At 46.9% G+C, this 12,147-nt stretch overlaps 1 long non-coding RNA gene across 2 annotated transcripts; it reads right to left on the minus strand.

Annotated features, from left to right (window-relative positions):
• Positions 1 to 30: 30 nt before the first annotated feature.
• LOC128081668 (uncharacterized) lies at positions 31 to 9,195 on the minus strand. 2 transcript variants are annotated; one of them, XR_008207316.1, is made up of 5 exons: positions 8,962 to 9,195; positions 8,526 to 8,588; positions 6,597 to 6,720; positions 5,823 to 5,945; positions 31 to 2,981 (listed from the first exon to the last, which is right to left on the minus strand). It is a non-coding gene; the product is annotated as an uncharacterized LOC128081668 (long non-coding RNA). The 2 variants fall into 2 exon arrangements; XR_008207317.1 differs by lacking the exon at positions 31 to 2,981 and adding an exon at positions 4,636 to 5,459.
• Between the last annotated feature and the right edge of the window lie 2,952 nt (positions 9,196 to 12,147).

Consider the following 12,147-nt stretch of genomic DNA (forward strand, 5'->3'; position numbering starts at 1 on the left):
ACATCCCAAAGCTTTCCAAACTTTCTCAAGCTTCTTCTCAATGCTCCATGTTTCAAGACCAGGTCTGATGAATGTTTTTGACCTCCTTGAACTGTGGAGGCTAAGCATAGCCTGCACATACTTTGGTCTCATCAAAACAGCTCTGAGTGCCACATGTGGATGTCTTCCATCAGCACAGGCACTGCCTCTGCTCCAGGTGCCTGCAGTACGCTAAGCACACAAAGGTCTGCTGCTGGCAAATTCACCTTTAAGGACTTTTAAAAGACTGTTTAGTGTCCAGTGTCTCAGTCAGCCAGCATGTGCATGCAGAGCACCTTGCTGAAGTTTTCAAGTTTCATTTATGTCCCTAAATCATGCCCCAATTTTGGTGGCATTTCATCATTTTTACAGTAAGAAACATGCTGCATACTTTGATAAATGCAGTGAGGATGAGTCCATGACATCACTTTTTAACAGGGAGTTAACCAGAAGAGATAGAGGGATGCTGGAAGAGCAGCAGCTTCCCAGGGGCTCATGGGATGGGGTCATTTCTATCAGCCCCTTCCAACTCACCCTGTGATTCCCCAAAGATCTTCCAAGACAAACAAAGTCCTGCTAGCCGAGCCCTTCTCAATCCTCTGACATGAGAACAGTCTTTAGCACAGACAAATTCCTCAAAGCCATTCGTAGAAACTGCTGTCTAATGACACTCTGCTGCCTGCTCCTTACAGATTACTTCAAGATGCTGAGATCCCACCTGTCCCTTCCAATTGGTTTTACTTAGGATGCTTACCAGAGACAAGCAAAATAAATGTAAACTGATGCAAGCTGATGCACACTGCTGAGGAACATTGCTTATTATATAAAGGTCAGCTGCTGTCAAACTGCTGCTGAACTCCAGGGGTTTCTTTTTTTTCTGCACTCCTGGAAATGAGCTGAAAGCACAGGGCGGCATCAGGTGGGAGAGCTGTGGATGCAGCGTGGGGCTGGAGCTGCACAACAGCCCTGGGCGCTCAGTGTGTGGCTGGGGAAGCTCAGCACCTGCTTGGCAGTAGGATGAAACCTCCTTTACGTTTCTTTAAGGGTGTGTCCAGGACGTTTAGTTATTATGGCTCGAAGGTTCTGTTCTGCTATTGATTTCCTATGTGGCCCTGAGCAACTCACTTAACCTTTCCATAGTACAATTTCTCTTGGATCAAAAAGAGAGCAATGATGCTTTTTCGCTGCTTCTGCAGGGATCAGTGGGGACAAGGACCTTAAGAGGTGACTTTGGTTCTCAGGGTGTTTCAAGTCATGCCAAACATTTCATTTGGTGCCAAGCAGAGATAGAGCTTTATGCTTGCTATGGAGAGGTCACCACAAAACTATGTATCATTTCAAACACTGCCAGAAATTCTCTGTGTATTTATTTCTGCAGTGAGGGGCTCTGTTTACGTCAGCATGTACAAATTTGAAAGAATCTTCAGACATGCTGCACAAGGCTGGGAAGCTTGCAGCAGAGTCCTGGGATGAAGCTGACACTGCCCAGTGTCCTGGCTAAGTGAGCTGTACGAACCCTGAGGTTTTCTGCACGTTCAAACCGTATCCAGACCAGCTTAGAATGTTCAAAACCTAGGAGATATGGTAACAGGCACTGTGCTGACGATGATCTCCTAGCGTCAATGGAACATCCATGCAGTACAAGAGTTTGTCATGTATTCCCAGATGTCAGCCTTCAACCAAAGAAAAAGAAAAAAATCACAGAATCCCATCTCAGGAGGAAGAATGTCCTCTGAGGACACTTGAGGAAGGATATTAAAGAATGGCTATATAGCTGAACAAGCTTCTACATCCATAGATGCTATGAAAACTTATTTTGTATGCACTGCATGCCTGAAATGGGGAAACAATCTTTTTTCCATTTCCAGTACCTTTAATACGGGCTTTGGACAGAGGAGATCAGTTCTCATACTCTTCATCTAGTTGTAAGTCAGACACAATCTTATCATAACCAAGCATCTACAGCGCAGCAGTTCTTAATCTTGCTTTGACAAGTAGGACAACAAACCCACTTTTGCCATAAAGAGTAGACCTTAGCTTAGTGCTCCAGTTTTAGCTTTACTGTGCTTTGTTTCTAAAGCAGGAAGTACCCAATTTTATACATCTATCTTTCATAAAATGAAGCATCGTTCCTGGAAATCAGAATCCATCCAGTTTTGCTTTTACTGCTACAAACAAGAAGTTATATCAGCCCTATGTAGCTCACTTTTTCTTCTTTAAGTGCTTTCAATTCTCCAGGAGCATTAGATGAGGATTTGAAAAGTGCTTTCCTTGCATTTTGCAAAACAAAAGTTAAAATGCAAGAAGCAATTTCTCAATACAATACAAAGCCACAAGTTCATTTCAGACCTTGCAAATGTAAAGTTTTATCACATGCAAAATATAGATTTCATCCTGCTTTCTTAATAAAACAGTTTTGGACTGTGAGCTTTAATACCCTATATGGTCAGAAATGATGATAATTCATTACTAGGAGCACTGCCAGATAATGTCCTAATCATTCCTCTGTTGTAGCATTCTTTGTCCCTTGAAGATGGAGTTACAGTGCGGAAATCCAAAAGAATGAGTTGATTTTCAGTCCCTCTATCCTGAGGATTTTAGGAGTTTCAAATCCAGATCAGAATTGCACTGTAGGGCCAGGTCGAGCTCTGCTGTGATGTGGAGAGCATAACAGAGGACAACCAGGAGGTCTGTGACAAGAAGCTGTGCTAGGATCCAACACAGAATAACCTTTGCGGAGGCAGAGAGGTCACAACGTTCATACCAAGAATATGAGCCATGAAACAAGCTACCAGAAACCTGAACAGCTCATTATGTTAGGTGTTGACTGGGCATTAATTACTTAACCCAATTATTAGACAACCCCAGCTTGTCAACACTGCAAAAGATTACCTCATGTTACATATTCGTGCTTCATCTCCTGCCGCTGCTTCCGCTGCTGACATCTGCCTTGGCTTAAAGCCCTGGAGAAGAAGCAGACCAATGCTGAGACGAGGGACCAGTGCAGGTGCTGCTCCTTCCTGGCGCAGAGGCGCCGCTCCGAGCACTGCAACGCGATCTACCCAAACACACAGCACTGCAGCCTGGCCGCATTGCTTCTGTGCGAGTTCTGCACCTCTTTCAGAGAATTTCATGTCAGTCATGCCCTCAATTCTGGTTTCCCTCTTCAAATCACTGTACAGGAACTCTACATTAACAAGACTAGCGCTCATCCTTGGATGGATCCCTCATTTGCCCTAAATTTGTCTCTTTGGATTCCAGATCCTGACTACTCCAAAACCCATTAGTTCCAATAAAGACCGGTTGGAGCAGCATATCACTCTATTTTGTTCTCCTCTTTCATCCTAAACAACAAAATCAAAAGGGTTTTTAATCAATATCTGACAGCTGTGCTGAATATGGGGTGGGATGATGTGTGGGGAGCAGCAAGCGGACATTGAGGTGTTGCATGTAAATTTAAGTGCAGGCATGGATGTGCTTTGTTACCTACAGGCACTCAGGCATGGAGAATGATGAGATGGAATGGCTTTAAGTTGCACCAGAGGAGGTTCAGGTTGCATATTAGGAGGAATTTCTTCTCAGAAAGAGTGGTGATGCATTGGAATGGGCTGCCCGGGGAGGTGGTGCAGTCACTGTCCCTGGAAGTGGTCAAGAACCATGGAGATGAGGGACTGAGGGGCACGGGTAGCAGGCAGCTCCACCAGCAACATCCATCTTCACCTCTTCCTGATCCAGGCAAACCCAGTGCTGAAGAGCCTTCAGCAGAAGAACTGAACAGCCTTCACATCTGCATGTCTGCCCATTATCTGTATCCTTTCCTTGCTGCACCAGACCTTAGTCCCAGCTCATAACCATGCTTTTACAAAGGACACTGACCTACTCAGTTCAACCCTTGAAAGATCTACAGTGCCGCCACGCCAAACAAAAAATAAAAACAATATATGAAAAGCAGATTAAAAACAAAAAAAAGAATCCCTTCCTAATCCTTCTTTCTTGGCAGAACTTCAAAACTCACTTTAATGCTTGAAATTAATGTGTAACCATCTCCAGGCATCCTATTTTGCTCCTATCCACCAGCACATTGATTGGAAACCAGTTTGCACTTTGCAGAGCGAGAAGCTTTGAGGTCCATGACCCGCAGCCTGAGAGAGGTGTTCAGAGCTGAGGTGGGGTGAGCTGCGGATGATCCAGCCATGCAGTTGCTCCTGGATCCTTTTCTTTACTTGTTTTCCCAGAGCAGAACAAGCAACCACCCTTTGTTGAACTACTGCACAAATGGGAGCTGACAGCAACATCTCAAACCACTGAGGAAGCCCAACTGCCAATAGGCCTTTGGGAAACCCATGACTTACAATTTGCAGCAGTCACTCCATGCTCATTTCTTCTCCCTTAGGTGAACGATCCAAAGCTAACAATGCTGTGTCCTTATCAACAGAAACGTTTGTTGGGGAGAGGTCCAAAAGTGACTGAAGCAAAGCTCAGAATCTTTGAAGTGCTTTGCCCTATTCCCAGATGAAGCATGCTTGTTTCCAGTTAAATCCTTTGAGCTTCAGCAGTGAGTGTATATATGTAGATGTGAGCAAGAAAACAGTGACGGACACAACAATAACAAAAACATAAGGCTCCTTCATTTCTTATTCCAAATCAATAAGCTATGTGGCAGATGGCTAGCCATGCTTGAACTGTGCTTTTAACTCTGATAACACATAAAACACCCACTGATAGCAGAGACACGACGCTCCAGAGAGGAGCCAACACATTATCAATGAAAAACAGCAGATCTGGATCCATAGGCAACTCAGATAACAAATTCAGGAGTATTCCATTAGTAGGATGGAGGGAACTTGGAAGGATGCATTAAGTACATACAGATTCTTTCAATTGCTAGAGAATGGCATTTGCAACCCAAGGAGGCACCTTCCTCACCTTTGCACAATCTAGAATCAACCTTGTGTTTGCTTTCAGATGCAGAAGATTGGGGGTTATTGTAGCTCTTGATGGATTTCTGCTTGAAAAATACAGGCAGAAGCTGAAGGCTGGGATAGCAAGAAGGCTGTGAGAGCTGCCTGCAGGCTGAGGATGGGTGAGAAGATGGTACCACGGGTCCCAGCTGAGATGGACTGACAGAGCTCTTCTTTAAATCTATGATGAAATGACCTCCAAACTGTAGAAATCCCCAAGTGGACCTAATCCCAAAAGAGCTCCAGGACTGTCCTCTGAGCTCCCAGTATTGCCTTCAGGTGCAAGAAATCCGGCTCCTGCAGTAGAAGAGAGCTCAGAGTGCTCTGCGCTCAGGAAGAGTCTCCTGACTGAGGAGTTTTCTCCTCTCTGCATGAACACATTTACCACTTAGGAAAGAGACCCACTGCAATTTTTAAAGAGCACTGCAGACCCACAAGTCTTTTACTGGCCCCTGGAGATCAGCAGCAGCTGGAACAGAGCTGAAAGGCAGGAAGCAATTGGCCCCGTTATTGAGGGAAGGGAATTTTCATTTAATAGGGCTGCAGTGCTGGGTGGGAGGGGATGGGGGGGGTTCTAAGCAAGACCTTGGGTCTTGCTGCAGCCACAGTCTTTCCACAGCAGTGGCAGTGCCCAGGGCCCCAGGCAGCTCAGTGACACAGGCAGATGGGGCAGAGATGGGAAGGTGCACAACCACTACTGCTGTGCTGCCAACCAGAGCTGAGTGCCCCTTTGATGGGTCATCGAGCGTTCAGGGGAAGGTGCTCTCCTCAGGATCATCAGGAGATCAGGAAAAGCCAGAACATGTTTCTAGAAGGGAGCTTTCAGGACTGCCAGGATTTTACCTGCAGGATGGATGGCCCCGGTGCCCTCCAGCCTGAGTGCAGTTTGTTGCTGCCCTGGCTGCTGATGCCGGCTCTGAAGTCACCATCCGGAGCAGGAAGCTGAGGATTAGCAGGAACATTTTTCTGTCAAGGGGATAATCACAGGCACATGGCACAGATCAGATAGCCCTCCTGCAAGCCAGAGCTCCTAATGACGGTGTTTCCCCGGTTGCTGTAGAAGGGCTCTTAACGAAGTTCCTGCCCTATTCCATTTCCCAGCACTGAGCGTGATGGGTCTCTTCTCCTGAAATCTTCCAAGTCTCTGAGCCCTGTGGGGCTCTTCCATCCACGTCCACACTGACCTGCCCCAGCCCCATATGAAGCAAATGGCCCTGCTCTGCTCCTCTTAGGGTTGGCTCTTTAATTAGTATTTACATAATACTAAGTAATAATAAGCTCGTTCGTCAAGGAAATAAGGACAACACTAAGCAGCCACCTGCTTTTCATTTTGCTCAGTAAATATATCAGCATAAAGTAGGTGAGTCAAAGATTTTGTAGTAGAGATGCAGAAGACACTGCCTGTAGAGAGAAAACCATCTGAAGGTGGTTGGAGGTCACACGGCAGCATTATATTTGTGAGTCCAATCTATGGAAAGTACAATTTTAAACCTTACTCCAGGAATGTGCCTACATTTAAAGGAATCCAGATCTCTGGGGCTCTGCCATAGTCCTGATAATAAACTCAGATGCGTAGGAGAACATCCTGAAGATGGGCATGGGTGAGGTGGTACTTACAGCTGAGTAAGGGCATGGCAGAGCAGTTTCTATGCTCAGTGCACATATGCCTCCCATTTGCCTCTTTGAGGGGTTCAACAAGGCACCTGTTTCCTGACATGGGCTCCCAGGTGAGTGAACTTTGCTTTAGTGGCATCCAAGGATGAAAGAGATAAAGTTTTAATTAAGGAGAAAAAAAAAAAGGAAAAGATAAAGGCTACAGGAGCTGTTAGAGACAACACAAACAGAATTAAAAGAGAATTGCAAACAGAACACAGGCCTGTAAGGTCATGGAGGTTGTGCTAAGGGACATGGTTTAATGGGGAAATATTGGTGGTAGGTGGATAGTCAGGCATGATGATCTTGGAGGTTTTTGCCAACCCTGGTGATTCTGCAGTTCTATAATTCTATGCCAGAATTCTCCTCTCCCTGGCTGGTGGGAGCTGGGTCTCAGCACTGGCCCAGACACCTCCATCCCTCTGCCCACAGTGAAGCTCCTGTGAACCAGGGTCTGCTGCTTCTCCCACAAAAGCTGCTGACCTCACTCATAATGATAATAATAAACACAGACTGCAAGGGCTGTTTGGTTAATGAGCTTCAAATTCTTGGGTGAAAAGCAAGGTTTGGTGGCTTGGCTGCAAAGTGAGTGATGGAGCCCAGCCCCGTGACCTCCTGGTCCCACACTAGGGCTGGGAGAGAAGGCTGTTTTGCTTGGCACCAAGCATCACAACTGCTGCCCTGTATGCTCTGGGCTGCATTACCCGTTGCAGAGCTCCATCCTCACCCACCTTAACTGGGAAATGCAGCTGCAGAGGTCACCTACCAGCAGCTGGATGGATGAAGGTGCTGGGTTATTTCATGTTAGTTTGGTTTATTTAAAGCCCCCATAATTACTTTTCACACAGCTATATTCATTGTTGTTTATTTTGGACATCAAGCAGGATTTTCCCCTTTCAAAACTGCACCCACTCAAACTAGACAGCTGCCTGAACTAATGCAACAGGAATGAACTGAGGTTTCCAAGGGAAGGGAACATTTCCATCTTATCCATGTCTATCAACAATAGTCACCCTAAAATTCCAAACCTGGAAAGGGACAAAGATTTTTGTGGATGGAAAACAATTATGCTGCTGAGGACAGCTATAGTTGGTACAGCTGATGGATGTGGAAGCACCAGGTCTCCTCTGCACCTCTGCTTCCCCAGAGTTCATAGAACACCTTGAGTTGGAAGGGGTATTTAAAGGCCATCTGGTCCAACCCCCCTGTAACAGAGACACCCACAGCTTCATCAGTGCTCAGGACCCCTCCAGCCTGACCTCAGGTGTCTGCATGGATGGAGCACTGCCATCTCTCTGGGAAATCTGTACAGTGCCTCACCTCCCTTATCATAAAAACCTATCTAAATCTAAATCTCCCCCATTCAGTTTGGAACCATCTCCCCTCGTCCTATCACAACAGACCTTGCTAAAGAGTCTAACTCTTCCTGAAAGGCTGCTCTCTGGTCTGCCAGAGCCTACTCTTCTCCAGGCTGAACAGCCCAGGGCTGCTAGAAGCAATGTGGATAGAATCATGGGAGCCTGGAGGAAATTCTCTGCTCACCCCAAGCTCCCTCCATGGCATTTTTGCCTTTCTTCTCTCTAGTCCTCATACAGGACCTCTACTACCATCCAGCATTCTGGGTCAGTGCGCTCTCTCCATTGCACCACCTGGGATACCTCCCCTTGTGTTCCACTCCCACCAGAGGCTTACACAAATGATTATGAAACCAAATGACTTTGACCTTTGAAGTAAGGAATCAGCGCCTGGGCAGAGCCCGATTTAAGGCAGAACTATTTACAGACACACCAGGAGCACTGCATTACATTTCTGTTATTCTGGGAGGGAGCAAGGAGCCAGCACACATTACGCTCAGTTCATACACTGAGATCTTCATGGCGACTCCCAGCTCACCTGCCCCAGCCTTATGCCATGCCCCACAGCATCTCACTGCCATGCATCAGCCAGAGAGGTTTTCTGGAAAAAAACAAATACTTACAGAACTGGATTGCAACTTATCAAACCTCTCTGTGTTGCCGATTGAACTCACACCCCTTTTTATGTTGAGTGTTCTGCTGAGAGCTGGTAGAAGGGGTGAATTTGAGTTTGCCAGGGCTAATTTTAGTAAGAGAAGCTTTGCACCATTTCTCTCAGGGCTGGCTACATTAAAAAAAAAAAAGTCAACCACAGATTAAAATAATTCGATTACCATACTATAGCAAATAAAAACACTAGCCAAAGATATAATCTCACATGCCTTTAAAATACACTACCACACAAACACCATTCACAGATAGCATCTCCTAGATGAATGCCACACACAATGGTCTATCTAAAAGCAATTACTTACATTGTTTAAGGAGTGTTTGTTCTGGCATTCCAAAATGGGCTGGGGTGGGCAAGGAGACTGGGTGGTCGTGGGACATGGTGCCTTTCACTTTCATCTGCTGCTCAGAATTCAGCCTGAGATCATCAGGGAGCAGAAACCGCAATAGGATTAGAAGTGATGGCTTTAAGTTGTGTGAGGGGAAGTTTGGGTTGGATATTAGGGGAAAAAAAGAAGTCTCTGAAAGACCAGTCAGACATTGGCACAACTGCCCAAGGAGGTGGTGGGGTCACTGTCCCTGGAGGTGCTCAAGAACCGTGGAGATGCAGCACTGAGGGATGCAGTCAGTAAGCATGGGTTGGTGGTTGGGCCTGATGACCTTAGAGGTCTCTTCCAACCTTAATGATTCTGTGATTCTATGGATGCTAGGCAGGACATGAGATGCGGGCTGGGAACGTGCTGCTAACTCCCCCAGAGCTAAGGGATAGGTTGAACAGGGTTCACATCACATACTGGGAGCAGGTTGAGGTAAAGAGACAAGAGATATGACTGTCTTCTTAGTGCTTACTGCCCATCTCATTGCTAGAAAACTGTATGTTTATTGGTGGTTGTAATGTGATGAGAAGCACAGCAATGATAGCAGAGCAGCAAGGTTCCAGGCTACAGCAAGTAAGAAATTGCCCAAATGCAACAGCTGTGGGCAAAGAATTAAAGCAAAGAAGCTACTTACCTTTGGAAGACCTCAAGTGTGTGGAGACCTCCAGCAAGATGCTCTCACCTCCACTGCTAACCCTTAAATGAGGTCTGGGAAGGGGTGGATCCTGGCTCCATCCCTTCTGGTCATTCAGCTGCATTGCATGCACCTGAGCTCCACTGATTGGCCCTGCCTTCCCACCAGGTGCTCAATCACTGCTTCAGGACATGACTTTGCATTTCCACCACATTGGTGATCAGCAAAATAAGTATCTTTGTGTGTTCTGGAGGTGTTTGTGTGCAATGGTCTGATTGTGATCATTTCAAGCCAATGCTTTCACTTCCAAGGGATTTTCATGTCCCTGGACCTTGCACAACACAACTACTGCCTTTCTTTCAGGATGTGGATTTTCTTCAACGCTGAGAGCAAAACTCTACAACAGTTCTCACTGCAATGTCACAGCCTCTATGAAGCAGGAAGACAGAGGCTCTGGTCAGACTGAGGCATAACAGAGAAATGATACAAGCCTGGGCTTACCCTAGACCACTTCTGCACTGTGATTTTCCTTGTTCCAGTAAGGCACTTGGGGACCATAGAGGTTACAATCCTTAAGAAAAAAAACCTTTTCTGCACCACCTTGTGCAGTCTGCTCTAAAAGAAACGGGCACTAGCGGCCGTGCTGCAGTACACTGACATGCTCAGACTGCAAAGCTCCTGAACAATCCCTCGAAGCTGGGGGAAGCTGCTCTGACCAGCAGCCTCACAAGCTATTTTGGGTTTGATATGCAGCAGATTTGATAAGAAAGCTCTCAGGAAAAAACAAATTTCCTCTTGGACTCAGTAGAACTGGGCACATATTCCGGCACACACAGTTCCCTTTCCTATAAGCTTATGATGTAGCCTTCTAAAATTAGGAATTAGGGGAGAAGCCCTGAGCCCATTGCAAGAAGGGACCATTGCCCCAGGACCAGGACTCACTGGGGGTCTCTGTAGACTCTCATTGATGGTGGATAGATATGAGAAGAAATAGAGTCCTGATAACAGCCTTTTATCTCTATTACTCCGTTTCCACTGTTGCCCTCACATTATGTTGTTCCATAGCCTGTGTTCACCATCAGTGCTGATTTATGGACCAGCAGTTCAGACTTTAGCCCAGAGACAGTGAATCTCCAGAGCTTGGCTGTTCCATGTGCCATGCTCCATATTAAGCCCTTGGTTTTCACTGGGATCATTTCTTATATTCAACCATTTCCTTTCCCTTTGGTCTAGACTTTAAAATCAGGACAAGAACACAAGCACTGTGAATGCCAAGGCCATCAGATGTTACACACGAAGGCAGTAGGGAGGCTGCTGTGTATCTGCTGCTGTGCCAGGTGCTTTGTGCCATCCCTGAGCCCCAGCGCTGCAGGCAGTTCCTCTGCTGCTCCTGCCCCTGTGCAGTGCAGGGGTGGGTGTTATCATTCAAGCCCTAATTCCTAATCACGCTTGTTCCTGACTAACAGAAAGGAGGTGTTACTGGAGCTGTGACTCAGAGGTGGCTCCCCCTCACGGTGTGACAAGTGGAGAGGAAGAGGAATAGGAGCCAGGAAGCCGCCACGAGGAACCTGCCAAAAGCTCGCTGCCTCTGCCAAGCTGCTGTCTGAGCAGGGGGATTAGGAAGCCAGCAGCCCCTAGAGACCCAGAGTAATGTAAGCAACCCTCACACATGTACACATGGCCACCTGCTTCCATCGGGGGGCTTCCTCCTTCCCAGCCCACAATAAGCACCTGGGGATCGGGCCAAGGGAGCATCCCTTGTCACAGCCCTAAAGAAGATTGTACCTGAAAGCATGGCTGTTCGTTTCCACTTGTGTCACATGGGCTGGTAAAAGTGATTACCTCTTTCTCCCAGCCCTGCCTCTCTCATTGATCCCACTGGCTGCTCTTCAAATGTCACCCTGCAAGGAAGGAGCACACATCCAATTGTAAAAGGAAAAGATTAACGGGATGACAAAGCAGCAGGGTCAGTGTGGGGATGTACTACATGAAACAAACAGGGTGCACCTGGCTGTGACACCCTGCAAGCTGAGGTCCCAGAAGGAGGCACTATGGGGTGGGCAGAGCCCCCCAGTGCTATGGGCAGTGCAAGAAATGCAAACCTAACCCTCCTCCCAACCTATACTCTGAGGTTTAGTATTGTTTCTGTTTAAAAAGAAAGCCTGTAGCTACTCAAAAGCACAAGTAAAAGCAGGCACACCACAAAAATAACCCAGACTTTGGGTGATGACATTTACGTGGGGCACAATCCTGCCTTTAATTTGAAGTTGTGTTTGCTGTTGCAGTGTGAGTCACGGCTGCACAGCGGGGCCTGAAGGCAGCCCAGGCTGAGGGCGCACCCCAGCACACTCCATGCAGGTGAGCAGATGGCCAAAGCAAGCAGAGAGCTGCCAAACTGAGGAAGAAAATTCAGCCCTGCTACCTCCACCATGCCCCACAAAGCACGTGAGGCCCACGCTGCTGTGAATATAACGTAGAAA

The sequence above is a fragment of the Tympanuchus pallidicinctus genome, unplaced genomic scaffold (genome assembly GCF_026119805.1).
Source record: "Tympanuchus pallidicinctus isolate F22 unplaced genomic scaffold, pur_lepc_1.0 scaffold21, whole genome shotgun sequence".
Classification (NCBI taxonomy): domain Eukaryota; kingdom Metazoa; phylum Chordata; class Aves; order Galliformes; family Phasianidae; genus Tympanuchus; species Tympanuchus pallidicinctus.